Source organism: Melospiza georgiana, chromosome 2 (genome assembly GCF_028018845.1).
Source record: "Melospiza georgiana isolate bMelGeo1 chromosome 2, bMelGeo1.pri, whole genome shotgun sequence".
Classification (NCBI taxonomy): domain Eukaryota; kingdom Metazoa; phylum Chordata; class Aves; order Passeriformes; family Passerellidae; genus Melospiza; species Melospiza georgiana.
Genome location: NC_080431.1, coordinates 34849738 through 34863449, shown reverse-complemented (window position 1 = coordinate 34863449; position 13712 = coordinate 34849738). Strand labels below are relative to the sequence as shown.

The 13712-nt window shown below is 34.8% G+C and overlaps 1 protein-coding gene across 12 annotated transcripts in view; it reads left to right on the top strand.

Moving 5' to 3' along the window:
* The window catches only part of GPC5 (glypican 5), a 595034-nt gene that overhangs the window by 32422 nt on the left and 548900 nt on the right, over window positions 1-13712 (top strand). Inside the window, exon 1 of one of the 12 annotated variants that reach the window (XM_058045243.1) lies at window positions 6768-6844. The exons of the other annotated variants lie outside the window; for them this stretch is intronic. The gene's annotated coding sequence lies outside the window, so the exon portion shown is untranslated. Of the gene's footprint in view, window positions 1-6767; window positions 6845-13712 lie in introns of those variants that run through there. 12 annotated transcript variants of the gene reach the window in all.

Sequence of the window (13712 nt, the reverse complement as noted above, 5' to 3'; positions counted from 1 at the left end):
GCAGGCTTGGATCACTTAGTGTCCTTCCACTCAGATTCCTCCCAATTCCAGTCAAGTAACTTGTGAGGTTAAACACAGAGGCCTTACTTGCTCAGTCCAGGGAGGGAAGTAGAATGGGCCCTTGGGACCATGGGAACATGACTGTTCCCTCTTCTGAGGTTGCAATAATCAAACAGGATGTTAGAGACTTCTCATAATGACATGAGAAATAGGTGTTCGTGACAAATGACACTGCATGAGAGAAACTGCAAATAAGAAATGGCTGGATTTCTAGGTAGTTAAGCAGGTGTTATGGGTGAAATGGCTAAATGCTGCAGGCAGTGGGAGGGGAGCATTGGAGGAGATGCTTAGAGGAGCAGAATCTTGCCAGGCTGGCAGTACATACCAGTTACAACTACTTGGGAATGGTATCACATGTTCTAAATTTGAGTATGAATGTGGCAAAACAGGCACCAAAGGGGAAAAGCTAGAGATGGGTTGTGTGAGAGGAGATTGGTTGGAGGAAAGGAGACCCAAGAGTGGCAAAAGGGCGAGCACAGGAATGACAGAATGGATAAGATGCTGTTCAGGCTGTGTGGTGGATGGTGGCAAAGAGCACCTGTCAGGTCAAAACAGATGGGGCAGGAGAGTAGACTAAACCCCTTGGCCTGGCCATACTGCAAGTCAAACTTTTATGTCATGGAGGATTGGATCAGGGAAGCATCCTGTGTTTAATCATTATTTCTCACACATCTTAATGTTTGCAGTCAATTTATTGATAATTTACTTCTGCAAGTTTAGTACGCTGAATTCTGATGTATTCAGTGACTGAAAGATGTCTCTGTGAACAATTATGTATCTATTGGTCTTGCATGGTAATGCCAAAACCACACTTTTATAGATCCCTATTACAAGCTTTTCTCCAAAGAATGTATTCTATCTGCATCTGATATATTCATCTAATTCCCATTAATTTGCACTCTGTTTTACTGAAAGTGTAGCCTTTGCCCTTAACTATTGCTCATCTTCCTTTTAACAGTGTGAATAAAAGACACTTATTCATACATCATAGTAAATTAAGAAGCCTTTTTTTTGTAGGAGCATATTAATGTCTTCTATTTATTAATTTACAAAGCTATTCTAATTCCTTTGGGAAAATATGATCTTTTATTTTCATTGCAGTCTTACTAGATCCCTTTATCTTCTGACAGCTTAAATCTCTAAGGAGAATGTTGTATAAACAGAGTCATGCTTGCCTTTTAAACATTCTCATGGTCATTTCCTTCTGGAGTTTTTGATATTCTGTATTTGTTTGTCATATGCAAGATGATTTAGAAACAATTTGGATCATAAGCTAATTGGTATCTCTGGTAACACAGTTGTTTGGGGTTTTTTAATGCCTCTGTGTGGGTTTTTAAAATTTATTTTAAATTTTTAGATTATTTATAATAACCTAAATGCTTGTACCCTAGGAGTCCTATTAACACACACACACAAAAAAGTTTTGTAAGGATAATACCTTAAATTGCATATGTATGTGTTTTCCGTTTCACGACTGGAGAGAATTCTTGAAGTACTCATAACCTTTACAAAGGTTAATGAACACTAGTTAACAACTAAAAAAAATGTTTCCCTGGCATTTGGTATCTTTTCCTTTCTTCTGAAATAATACATATGTTCAAAATGGCTGTGGTTTGGCTGGCCATGGAGATTCAGTTAATTTCTCAGTTAACAGAAATTTCAGAGATTAGCTAATAAATATTAAAACCATTCAGGAGGGAAGAATAATCGAATGTTACACAGGATATATATGTACAGGATGTATGTGCAAGAAGGTCTTACTTAGAATTGAGTACACATATATCCTGTCTGTATGTATTTCGTTGACTTTGCACAGTGTTGGCAGTTGATAAAGTTTTCTTGCTATCGTACACACAAATCCCAACTCTTTACCTGAGATCTTCCCTTTAAGATAGATCTTTAAGATAGATCTTCCCAGCAGACTTCTGTTTTCGGTTCTGTTCAGCCCATAATGATTAAACCACGTATGTGTTAGCTCAAAATATTATTGCTTGGGGATCATGTCAGTTGTTTCCACAGAGGACTAATTAAACCATTTTCAAATTCCTGTATTTTTTAAAATATTTTTTCATGAGATGATAGTCCAGTTTACACAAAGATAGCAGTACTTGAAGATAAGCGGACAGAAGAGTGGCAACTGGAACTTGTTACATCAAAATTCATCAAAGTTTTTCCTATCTTTTTTATAGGTTAATAGGTATTAGAAATGATACTATGCATGTTCCTGTATATAACAGAGGATAGAACTGGTGCTGCATGTTAATAAAAATGTGCTCAATGAAGTGTGAAAAGTTGCATTTATTACAATATTTTCTAGTTGCTGTGAGAATGAATCTAGACTGAGGATTTCTGAAACTCATGACAGTGTCACCAAATAGTTAAGATGAGGGGGAAGTAGTGTAGCTTTCCAGAAGACACTGCAGAGAAATGAGGATGGTGTGAAGGTGGCAGATTGTAGCTGTAAGTAATATGAAATTTGATAAAAAATATGAGGATTTTCAGGTGTTGAATCAGAATAAAGGAGAACCTTGTTTTCCTTTTAATCAAGAAGAGTTTGAAGGGAAGTACACAAGAAAATCAATCAAGAACTGCAAACTGTTGTTGATATCTCTGTTCACACTTAGTCTTCTGTTGGAAATCCACTGCAGTAGTTTTCAGTGACTTGCAGGATACCCCTATTCCATAAAGCTGGATGCTATTACTACTCAATGAAAATGTGATCAAGTACTAGTATGTATTCTAGAGCTGCATAAAATACTATGTGAGAAACAGTTTTCCATACCTTTGTGCTGACTCAAGTACTATGATTTTTCTGAGAAATCTACAACTGAAAGTCTGTTAATATAAAAGATGGAGAAAACATTGAAATTTAAAATGTCCTATGTTTCTGAGTGTAAAATACCATTTTGTTTATAGATTTCAACCTTCTGGTTTGAAAAGAAGTTAATCTGTTATTTTAATATGGGAGTATAGGTTATAGATGCCCTGAGGGAATCCATTAAGGACAGCTCATGCAGCCAGCCTTGCATCAAACAGTTTAGGGATTTATCAGTGCGATGCAGAACACTTTCAAGGAACAAACACTTCACATCAAAGTGTAAAGAGAATCCTGGATATTTTCATAGAAATGCTTAATGCTGTGCTACTACGTTGAGTAGCATATACCACCATATTTCTAAATTTAATACATTATTTCTTCCCTAGATGCTTGGATTTTGTTTTATTTCTTTTTGTTGGTTTAATTTTTTTTTTAGTTGTGGGTTTTTTTCCAATAAATAGAAGAATATATGTTCTTGAATTGTTGTAAAGTTTTAGATAATCGTATGAAAAGTTCATGTAAGAACATGTTGTCTGCACTTCCGTTATATATTTTTATTGCAAAACTGAGCATAATAAGTGAAGAACCCCATTAGTTTGTTACTTGGAAAGGATTATTTATTTTAAGGTGACAGCTCAGTTTTGTCGGCAGAGCTTTATGGGAAGGATCACATGGCAGATACTGACGTTGCACATCTTGGTGATCTAAGCAATATCCTTTAAAGCTCATAAAATTCTTCCCTTTGCAAAGCAGCAGAATCTGACTATTCTGTTCAGCAGAGAGGGTGAATAGAATAATAATCTACGCCACCAGAGAGGGGAGCATTAAAACAAAGGTTTGGGTTTTTTTCCCTCCTCTGTAAAAAAAGCACTTTCCAGATCATAAAGTCAAGGGCCTCTCCACCAACGTCTTTGTATGAGTGTCTTAGGATGGAAAAACATTTTATCCCCAAATGCGCAAAAAAGGAAGAAATGTTCACTTTTTTAGTACACTACATTGTCCACAGCTCCTTCAGTTACGTTAGAAAAAGAAAGGAACCAGCCATGCTATTCTACTACAAAATTAACTGAAATCAAGTTGCCATTTATGTTACTCTGGGAGGAACTATTAATATTTTTCTGTAAGTTTCACACTTGTGAAAATTATGCTGAGAAGCAAATTTCATTTTTTTTCTGTTCAAGTGTGATTATGTTTGCTATATGCTAATTGGGAAAGTTCAGTGTGATTTAAGATTGAACTATGTTTAAAACAGGAGGTAATAAGGTAGATATTTATGATTTAAAATTTATGTAGTTTTTGAAGGAGGAAAATATATGTAATTTTGAAGGAAATTTAATTCTAAATTTTAGAAATTTAGAATTAAATTTCTTTTCTTTAAATTTGCTGTATTCACCAAGAAATCACTTCATGAAATCACATGGAAGTCAATCCTGTGTACACTTAACAAAATTTACACTTTGTGTGTTTTGCTAAAGGTTTTAAAACCAGAACATGGCAATGATAGATCATGTTAAAAAGATTTTTTTGATTTGCAAGCATTGTGTGGCATGTTTATAAAGAACATCCTATATTAATATATTTTTAACAGGTGTGCTTTGAAGTACACTTAAAAACATTCAAAGGATTGTTATGGTGAATGATATATTCTCTTGCATTTTTATGCTGATTTGCAGTGTTGTAGATGCTTATAACTGTTAAGCCAGAAATTATTGTGAACTAACAAAATTCTCTCTGGTAAAAAAATCTGTCAAAGCATAACTTCTTTTTTTTATGTCCCAGGTCAGTACATGCTTATTAATGGAAAGAAAAGCTAAAATGGCACTTTAGAATCCATTTGGATTGCTAATCTCATGCTTTGATATATTCGTCCTTACTTCCCTATGTATTATTCACTAAAGGAATTCTGTTTCATCCTACTGACTATATCCTGTGTATGTACTATGAATAATTTTCTTGGGTAAGAGTACACATGTACTTTTTTCTCTTAATGGTCAGTAAAGACCTGTTTTCCTTTGATATATTTTTGTTATTTTATTTAGGGTTATCCCTACGTTTTGAGCTGTGTATTTCTCTGAAATGAGAATTAGAAACTATAATGTCTTCAAAATAAAAAATGATCAGTCACCAGAGCTGACAAATTTTTATGTTTTTATACATTAAGAACTATGATTTTCCTTGAAAATTAAAATCTAAGAATTTGAATATCTAAATTTCTTACTTTCTAGAACACAGGGAACTAATGCTGCAGTGCTTCTTCTCTGAGAAAGACTGTGGTTTTGTACACTGCTGCAGCCACCACTAGTGACATTTTAGGACTTAATAACTTTAATTCCAAATTTCAGAATCTGATTTTTGGTAATGGAGAGTTAAGCAGAAAATAGTTGTGGCAAATAGCCATACGAAGGCACAGAAGTTCCACAGAAGATTGAAACTCCAAAATAATTTTGTGTTCAGCATTTTCCAGCATTTACAGAAGATAACTTGCAGGTTGAACAGCAGCAGAGCTTATCTAGCCAGCCTTACTAAAAGATTAAATCAGTATTTAATAGATCATTGTATACTTCAGAGGTTTACACCTAGCCCTATTTGTGTGGGGCTTAAGTCACTTACTGCCATTCCTGTGAATCACCTTTCCAAAGTCAGGACCTAGCTTTCAGATATTTTCTGGTCTAAGTTAAAGATGCTGAAGCATTTTCTCTGCATTCATCAGCACTGTGTGGTTTATTAATGGCTTTCTACTTGTCACTGTTGACCTGTAAGAACTAAGTCTATGAAAATACAAGCTGTGTTTTTACTAATTAATCACTAGTAGAGTATCCAGGCAAATGCCTGTGTTCTGGAATTGACCATTCCTATGATTGCAAGTTATGTCAGAACATTATTGCTTGTTAGTCACCCAGAACAACATCAAAAACTTCTGTGTAGACTTCTGGAGTAGTTATGGTTCAAGAACACCTACTGCCAGAGGCCAGCATGGTGGTTCAGCGTGGATGTGGATTCCACACAAATTGTCTTCCATGACAAAATACACAGCCATGTTTAATTCATTAGTGCAGATGAAACTTAAGTGTCACAGATATCTGTAGTCTTGAAGTTCTCAAAATTATGTTTTTGCCTCTTTGATCAGTCAGTTCATAGTCTGCTTTTAATAAGCGCTATTGTAAGCACATAATAATTAGAATTCTTGGAAAGTTTATCTACTAATTTTGGCATTTGGGAATTGTTGGTTCTTGGTTTTTCTTTTTTTTTTTTTGGTTTTTTTTAAAGCAAAAAAGATTTGAAGCTGTGTTTTAATATTGTGCTGAAGTGAGCTTTCTTTTTGCCTGTGATATCTAAAGCAAAGAGCTTTTATGTGGGATTTTTATCAGAAGCTGCATCTGATTAGGAATTGTGTAAATGCGAATTTAAGATTACGTAAAAGACCTTTTTTGCCTTTGCTTTCTTGACTCACTGTGGTAGAAATCGAGTACAATGATGAAATGCTCTAGTTTTAATCTTCCCACTAAGAATCAAATGATCAAGCTGCTACCAAGCAACACGTTGGTCAATTGAATAAGTCTCCTAGACTTTGTAAAAGAATGTGCTGAGCAAATGTGAAGGTTTCACAAAGCCATTTAATAGCAAACTGCTTGCAGAGCAGTTCATTATTGTTTGAAGGAATCACTGCTGAAGTATGGGAGTCACGCTTTGTATTTCATAAAGGCTTTTAAAGCAATCCTCAATCCAAAGGTGAGCCTGACATTGTTCAGGAAAGATTAGGGAAATAGTATATGATAAACCATAGCTCTGAGTTTCAGTAGTTTCAGTGGAATCCTACCATAAAAGTGATTAAGTTTTAAGTTTAATCCTAACAAAAAAGTAGTTCATTAGCAATGGCACTACTTATATATACTTTATATCTGCTTCAGAAGTGAAGAACCAGTTGTGGCCGAGAAAAGTAGGGAAACAATCAACTTGTTTTATCTGGTAAGTTCTTGGAAGCCTGGTATAATCTGTTTATTCAGTAAACATATATTTAAATATTAAACTGTTTATAATGATCTAATTATTTGTCAGTACAGAATGATGACAGGTGATTCTAGCGGCTCTTAAGAGGCTAGGATCTGTGTAATGGTAAATTTACCCTGCAGATTGTGCCAAAGAGATGGAAAAATAAAAAACTTGCTTGGCACTGAGAATGACGAAAAAGAATCATGAGAAGTCCTTCGGTTTTATAATGAGGAACGAGAATCATGAGAAATCCTTTTATGCACACCTCTACAGTGTGTATAAAAAGAAAGCAAGTACGTTTTCTGAACTTTAGCATGTATAGGATCTGTAATGTTTTCTTTTGTGAATATTCTCTTCTCCATTGAAGTTAGCTGAAACGCTGGACATGACTCAAGTAGGATAAAGGTACACATCTTATTTGTAGCTAGAGGATGTGACCTCTGAATGAAAATAAAGAAAAGGATGGAACTGAAAGTATTTGCACTCACATAAGGGAATGTTATTAGATTCTCCAGGTACATAATAGCAAGAGCATATACTTCAGGTCTTCTTAAGAACAATTAGGTACTTTTATAGCCTACAAGGTTTCGATAATGTGGTTTTTCTGTTTATTAGCTTCTTTATAATTGTCCTGTGTAATAGTTGTTGACATATAAATATTGCATAATTGTAGCATACCAATACTTTATCAGAACTCACTTGTTGATATTTCAGTATCATTCACAAGTAATATTGAATATACTCGGCAAATACAGTCTAGCCAAATAGAATAAAGGTAACCAAAGAGGATGAAATTCATAAAGCTATATTTATACTCATAAATTGATCTTAATTATCACAATTTACATTGTATGTGCATGAAGAAATAAACTGTTGTCACTGCACTGCTACTTAGTGTGTAATGAGTTACCGTGACAACTTAGTGCAAATGTCCTTGACCCTTGTATCTGAGGATTTCAGGAGGCATAGCAGTCACTATCCATGTGCAGCCAAAGCTGTAAAAATATGGAAAACCCTATGGTAATGTATTACTCATTATCATGTCATTTATTGACCTGACTTCTTCATTTGGGCTGAACTTCTTAAGTCTCTTGCTGTAAAGTGTAGATTATAGAGCTGATTTGATGTGGTTGTTGTTTTCTGAATTGTTTCTAACTTTTCTGCATTCTTCTCAAAAAGATGGCACAGGATTTTAGTACTGGTTGCACTGGGTTTATGTATGGGTGCATCAATTCTGACACAGTATGATCCCAAGAACTGAGTTATAAATGCACTGTCATAAAAGCAATTTGAACTCAGCTCTCTGTATGCCAGTATTTCTAGGTCCCTCAGTATCAGATTATTTAAAGATATTGCATTACCTCTCTTATATTCCTTTGAACTCTGCATTTGGCAGCTATATTTCATCTCTGTGCAAATGTCTGCATATTACCAAAAGATCCAGATTTAGCTGTATCATTGGTTTTACTGCACCATTATTTGTATTCTCTCCAATTTTACGTTATCTGCAAATTGTATCAGCAAAGATTTTCTCTTTTTTTCCATTACATGCAGTTAGTCACAGCGCAGGATCTTAGAGAATCTGGTTAATTTTAGTGATCCAAGAGGGGTATTTGCTTCATTTTCACTTCAAGTGCTTGTTCTTGTCTTAATTATTAATTCACAAGCTTTAAGTTCTCATCTTGTTTACTTCTGTGAACTGAAATATCTTGTGATCTCATTATAAAGTAGCAATCTTGTCAAGAAGACCTATCTTCCACAAAGTTGTTGCAGTGATTCCAATACAAAGTTACGCTTCTTGGAACTAATTGTGATTTTACTCTAATTTAAGAACATTTTTTTTCCCCAGGAAAGCATTATTTTGCCTGTAATCAGTATCAGATTAGTGAAACAGTATCCAGTTAGCATACATAGTATTTATGAGCTCTTTATCTTTTTTTAAAAACAATTATTACAATACATGTTTTTGGATCTTTCAGAAATTCAGCAGAATCAAATATTTTTGGAAGATCCAAATTATTTCTTCCAGTTGTAATTTGTAATAGCCTTGGATGAACACTATGTTGTTTTGTTCATTTAATAAAATTGAATACTTTCTTGTCATTACAGAATAAAATATCTTTCTCAATTGCTATTTCTGTAAAGAATTTTCCTTTTCCTATCAATTTTCTTAAAGGCTCTCAATACTCTTCCTCAACTCGTGAATGTAAACCTGTTTGGTGTTGCTCTCACAGGGAGGTTAACCTCTCTCAAAGGGTCTGGGTTAATTTGCGTTTTTTGGGGAATTTGAACTTTGTCCAAATTTAGGTATCAAAACTTTAGAGGTCTGTATCTGAGCTAGCTGCTCAGCTAACATTTAAAGTCAGTGGAGAGAAAGAGACACTTACAGAGCAACAAATTCGTACTTTAGGAGCAGATGAATGGTGCCTAGATAACCAAGTTCTCCATATAGATTCTACAAGTATAGACTAGTAGGATTAGTTCAGGTGCAAAAATTTTAAATCAGGACAGATGAATTTTAATGTCTCTCATAGTTTTCATGTATGTACATGAAAGGCTCTTCTGTGACCTACAGAATCATCAGAACTTTGCAGTGGTCAGTCCATTTAACCTGTTTAGGAAAGGAGTGAATTGTCTTCTGGATTTATCTCTTTATTTCTTGTAAAGTGAATGTGTAGAATATATTTAAATTAAAACAATTTTATTTAAAACAACTGTAATAAACTCAGTGAGATGAAAAACTCATCATGTGCTGTAGGGGAATAGAATATAAGAAAATAAAGGTAGTATGGAAAGTAATCTTACCCCCTAAAGAGTTGCAGCTGGGTTAATTATTAAGGATTAGGAGCAAGCCTGACTTTAACAGGCCGAAGCTGTAGCCAATCAGAAGAGTGTGATAAAAGAGGGGATTGGTTGAGGGAACTGGAGTGTGTTGGCTGCTGTGAGGACAAGGAAGGGTCAGTGCCTGGAGGAGCTGTCTATGAGAAACATCAAGGAATTATGAAACTCTAGCAATATGAAACCTTTGCAATATAATGACAACAATGTGCAACTAATTTCCATCAAGGGTGGACACAGTTTGTGTATTTTTTGCTTGAGACATAGCTAATTTAAGTTCCTGATATGAAGGTGGTTCTTGAATGAAAACCTAAGCATCCACCTCTGTTCAACTAAAATTGGTCTAGTGGTAAAGTGTGGCACACAACACTAAGATATCAAGATCCAGAGGTATCAGAATGGAGAAAAAAAAGTTTACAGCACATTGCTATGATAGTTTATGTTATGGAGCTGCAAGGGATACCATTCTCCTTGTTAATGGTTAAGATAGAAGACTTGTTTTTTTTCCTGTAATCAAATACTACTTCTTACACTCTTCTTGCTTTAAAATACTGAAAAGCAGAGTTATCAGAGGGAGCAGAAGCTGTCAGAAGATCATTGTAAGTAGCTGTATGAGTAACTTTGTCTGCTGTGGTTGAAAGATAATTGTATGTTTGCCACAGAGAGGAGAACCATGGTTTTACACATCCAGCAGTATGTGAAAAGACACTGAGAGTCAGAAGATTTAGCAGATACTACATAAGATTTGCTAGCAAAATATAGAAGGTGCCATTTTAGAGGCTTCTACAGTGCCCTGTCTGACCATTAGCTGTGCCTTCAGAAAGGGCCTTACAGGCTCATGTCACACCTGACAGTCTCACATGGGATTCACTCCTAAAACAGCTTCTGTTGTCACTCAGTGCTCTGGAGAACTGACCATAACCTTTTGGGCTGCTGTATTAGAGATCCATTTTCCATTCCACAGGACAGGATCAAATCCAACTGAAATAAAATAAAGGCAAAGGTTGGCATTTAAATACATTTTCAAGATCTGTTATTGTATATGATGTAAATTATCACCTCTTTTAAGGACTTTGGAAAGATTCTGTGTTAGGGTGTGAAGAGGGAAAATCCGAACAGCACAATAGAAGTACTCAGTAGATGTGAAATTTGAACCCTTGTGCACTTAAGTGGTATTCAGGTCATGATTTTTCTTAATTCAGACTTGAGGTATGTTGAATGCAATGGACAGGACAAGGGGCAATGGTTTTAAAGTAAAAGAAAGCAGTTTTAAATTAGATTTAGGGAAAAAATCTTTACTCAGAGGGTGATGTAGCACTGGATCAGGTTGCCCAGAGAAGTTGTGAATTCTCCACCTCTGAAAGTGTTCAGGGCCAGGCTGGATGTGGCCCTGAATGACTTGATCTAGTGAATGGCATCCTTGCATATGGCTGGGAGTATGGAACTAGATGATCTTTAAGGTCCCTTTCAGCCCTAACCTTTCAGTGATGTATGACTATATCTAGATTAAAAAAAAAATTGAATGTACACTAACTAGTACTGATACTTGCATCTTATGGAAGTTGTTTGTAATTTCTAGATTTTTATGATATGAGGTCAAAGAATCCACGGTTTTCAATAGGTCACGCTCTGTTTTTTAGGTAAAGATTGTAATTTTGGAGCTGAGGTCATTTTTGTAAATTGTAAATTTTTGAAGCATCAGTTGCAGTGTAACAAACAGATTGCTTACTCTTGAGCATCTTCCTTCAAGCAGATTTGCTCTGCCAGAATTTAAATCTTACTCTTTGGAGTCAATTAGGATTAGAGTTGAAAGGTTAAGAAATCATGAAAGCAATCAAAAAAAATTACAGTTCAGGCAGCTGCAACCTCATTTTATCATCTTAATAAAGACTGTGTAGCAATAGCATATGGTTACCTTTTCAGCAGGTAACTTGGAAGAATGAAAAATTATCACCTCTCATGTTGCTGTGTGGCTCTTCTGTTCATGTTTGCCAAAGTCCATCACTAACATATCTTCAAATAAAGTAGTAGATAAGGACACTAGTAAAGGGTCTTATCTTTATGCTTTCAAACAAATGCATGACATTGTTATGAAAAGTCTATTCAGTGCTATTCAGAAAACTGTGGTCATGTTATTTAGGCTTCACATAAAGAGGTAAATAGTAATTTATCAGATCAGTGACTCCCATGAGCATAATTATGGTTGAGATCACAGTAAATCAATTCATGTCAGTAACTGACAAAGCTGATTGCTCTCAACTGTAAGGTCAGGGAAAAGATTTACTGTATATACCTGTTCTTGTACTTCTTACTTCTTAAATGAGACCTCTGCTGCTTGCTCAGTATCTTAAGAAACCTTAAGGACACTGTCTTCACCTGGCAACTTTTTAAAAGCAGTAATGACAGTAAAACTTTGGCTTAAGACTTGGCTCATGAAGTTGTCTAGAAAAACAGCTTGCATTGAGAAGCGTATGTATGTGGATGATAATGCTGAGACTGCCTCTCACTTGGCAAGAATTATTCAACAAAGTTATTTTTTAATTCGTGTTGGTTGTCTTATTTGTGTCATAAATTTTTTCAGTGCAATATGCAAGGAAAAGTACAAGGATTAGCGTGTAGAAGAAAAAACTTTTCAAATTAATTAAAAATCAAGTAATTAAGGGAATTTATGCTATTTCATGTTACACTTACCTGACTACAATTCATTCTTGAGCACCAAAACCAACTTTGAAACCAATGACATTTTTCATCTAGAGGAAAATAGTGACATCTTATAGTACTTTGATGTTAGAAGAATTTATTGTACAAAATATCTGGGAAGGTCTTTGATCCACTTTCAAAAAAAATCCAAAGAGAGTTAGGAGCATTGAATATTGCACAAATATTAGTGCTCTTGTTTCCTTCCCCTGAGCTTTTTCTTCTTTGTTCCAGATGGTTTCTAATTTTTGAGAGGGGAGTTTTAGGAAATTCAGATAAAACAAAAGCTCTACATATAGCAGACGATTAAAATGAAAGAAAAATCCCCTAGGAATCTTTATTTGTTTTTGCTCCTCTTTGCTTTATACATTGTGATTGCTGAAAAAAATGAGGAAAACAAGAAAGGCTTCAACTCAAAGTTGCAAAATGTTACAGATTTGAAAGACAGAGATGTAATCCTCATTTGGTAGAAACATACAGCTGAAATTAGTTTAAATGTGCTTCATTATGTTGATCCTCAGAACTTTCAGTGGCTATACAGATGCTTAATCTTTGGTTGGGTTGTAAAGCCTCTCTCGATCTGTGATTTTAAACTAAGCTGTATCTTTAAAATTTCCTTGAAGCTCAAGATAACATGTACATTGATTTGGATTTCGATACCTTTTTTGGCTTAGGAGAAATTATGAATATGATATTTTCAATCATGAATTTAAAATTTGTTTAATTAAAAATAATAATAGTATAGTAGTAGTATTTGTTTATATAGTGATCTTTTTTTATTAGTTAAAGTGATTACCTTGGGATAGCATTAGTTTGTCATGGAGTTTTTAATCTTCATTATAAACAGGCTGTTTTGCTAAACTTTGACAAAAAGCAAAATTTCTAAGATATTTCCCTGATTTTTTTGTGATTGTTATGAGTGAATTGATTCAGATGTGTGCAAGATGTTCTATTTGCTTCTTAAGAAACAGTTAAATCTGCATACATTAGATTCTTTCTTCATCTGAAAAAACAGTCTGTCTTTTCCAGTTTCAGAAAGATAATTTTCCTTTGGTTTGTCGAGGAGCTGACACCTATTTCTGATATCAAAATTAGTATAGAAAATTTAGGTAATACCTGTTACCCTGCAGGTACCTACTGCAGATGATGCAAGTTTCTGGGGCTTCCTTAGGGCTTTTAGGTGGGATTTGGATGCCTGTCTGTCTGAAGAAGTATTGAAATGCCATTCTAGGCAGGAGAAAAGTGTAAAACTCTCAGAAATAAGCAAATGCACTGGTTTGTAATTAAACCAGTGGCAAAAGACCTTCCA